Here is a 2,794-nt window from a genome sequence, read left to right on the forward strand (position 1 = left end):
TTTTTTTCTCATATCATTTATTATTATGTTTGACTAATTAATTAGTCATTAAGACTATAATCCTCCACACTAAATATTTTTGCCTACACACATCAAAAGTTATCCTACACATTTCGAAATTTATCCTACACGTATTGAAATGTATCCTACACAACTCGTAATTTATCCTACACGCCTCGTATTTATCCTACACTATAAATGAATTTTTATTTTTATTTTTTGTGAAAAATATATATCTTAAAAATAAGTTACAAATTTAATATAGTTAGTTATTAAAGATGAAACTACCAATTAATAATGTATGTAAGTTTACAAATATACCCTTACAGTTACATTAAGTACAAATATTAAATGAAGTCTAATAAAGCATTTCTATTGGTTGAAATTTCTTTTTACAAAGAACTTCTTCTCATTTGAACCCTCCACTATATATATATATATATATATATATATATATATATATATATATATATATATATATATATATATATATATATATATATAGGGAGGGACTCATACGAGAACCACCCTTATTGTGAGAACTTTGAGAACCAATGTGAACAGAACCTAAAATAGCTAAAAAAAACCTAAAAAAACCTAACCCCCACCCCCCCTCCCCAAAAAACCTAAACCCCCCCCCCCTCAAAGCTAAATGCTAAAAACTAAAACCTCCAAAAAAACCTAAAAAAAAACCTAAACACCCCCCCCCCCAAAAAAAAAAAAAAAAAACCTAAACCCCCCCCCCCCCACCCCCCAAGCTAAAATGCTAAAAACTAAACCCCCAAAAAACCTAAAAAAATCTAAAAAAATCTAAATTTTTTTTTTTAATATTTTTTATGCTCAAATCGCTACTTTTAGTGGCCAAATTTTTTTTTTTTTAAAATTAAATTTTTTTTTGGCTTCGAAAAGTAGCGATTTTTATATAAATTTTTTTTTGTGTGATTTTTAGCTATTTTTAGGCTTTTTTGGTGTGTTCACATTGGTTCTCGCGTTCTCACAATAAGAGGTGGTTCTCGCATAATCTTCTCCCTATATATATATATATATATATATATATATATATATATATATATATATTCAAAACACCAAACCTCTAGCAAGAAGCTAGAGGGAAAAAAACACCAAACCTTATAGACTAAACAAATTATCACCAAATTCTAACCATACTTCTAGTGTTACATGCTCTATATTTGCTCTATTATTGACCCATAATAGAGACGTCTCCTTGATATCTTCTATAAGCTTTAAGTTTGGAACACTCACGCCCCAAAAAAATCTTTTCATTTCTGCATTTTCAAATCTTCCACAATCCAGCCATCATACACACAATATGACTTTCTTTCTTTTCCTTGAAGCTTTCAAATCATGCACATGTTGAAGTAACTCCTTAACCGTGGAACAATTCGCCAAAGTTGGAACCTTCACCCACGCACCAATCATCCACCATAAAGCTCTCGCCAATAAACATGTAACCAAAACGTGGTCAGTTGATTCGTCCATGTAACCGCATCTCGGACACAATGAATTAGGTATCAAAATGCCTCGCTTCGTTAGAGCATCCACTGTTGGTATCTTCCGATCCACCGCTTTCCACACAAAAATTTTCGCTTTTAGAATCGCCCAATTACACCATTTAAAAATTGGATCATCATTGCCCATATTACTCGAAAGTATCAAATCTTCCCTCACCTTTTTTACTGTGAAGTTTGTATCATTTTCTACTCCCCAACCCCAACCACCCTCCACCCTCTGGAACACTTAACTTCGATTCTCTAAGAGATTCCATAAGCTTCAAATACATTACCATAACCTCCATAGTTTGCGGCTTATCTATCCATTCCCAAAACTAAATAATGTTTTCCCCATATCTTTTATAATTATCTGCAATCACCACCCCTTTAACTTAGCCAAGTTATATAAACTTGGATAATACTACTCAGCGTTTCTTCATATAACCAGCGGTCCTCCCAAAACCTTAATTTTTTGCCATCTCCCACTTTACCAACCAGTTTTTGAATCACATTAACATTACTCTTTGCAAACTCTTTACCAATTTATTTCACATTTTTCTACACACTTGTAATCGATTTGTTTACCGGAACAATACTAGACTTCCACTTTTTGGCATGTATGGGAAAAACAACACGTGCCCATAATTGACCTGGGTCGTTCCTAAGCCTCCACCACCATTTCAACACGAGTGCCATATTTGCCTCCTTGAGCCCGCCAATCCCCAGAGAAGATACGTATAATTGTTGAAATCACATAGGTAATTTATGAGCATTCAATATTAAAAGAGAAAAACACATTAGAGAAGATACGTGATTTCTCTTATTAGTTTTTATTAAAATTGACATAATACATGATATATTATTGGTTCAAGTCGAAAATAACAATAAAATACAAAATAATAACTTCAAAAAAACAAAGAAAAAAAAATACTTTAGATGAAAGATAAAGCAAAAGCTAAAACCTCAAAATCAAAAAGGAAGAAGTCACAAACTACCCTATCTAGTGCCAGAACCGTAGCATTGGGCCATTACCGTGCAGTCGGATTTTGGGCATATACCATTTCGGTTTTTTAACTCTTGGTTTGAATACTCGGGTTTTCTTGAATTCGTGTTACAGCAGTGTCGTTTGTTCTCGTTTTCGGGGCCAGCAGACCTTGCACTTGCTATTAAACTGCGGTGGTTAAAAAATAAAATCAAAGCTTGGATGAAAGTGGAAAATATTAATAAGGAGGGTATTTATGGGGAGAAAAAGAGGAGATTGGCTAGTATTGAAAGTACGGCAG

The sequence above is a fragment of the Helianthus annuus genome, chromosome 12 (genome assembly GCF_002127325.2).
Source record: "Helianthus annuus cultivar XRQ/B chromosome 12, HanXRQr2.0-SUNRISE, whole genome shotgun sequence".
NCBI lineage: Eukaryota > Viridiplantae > Streptophyta > Magnoliopsida > Asterales > Asteraceae > Helianthus > Helianthus annuus.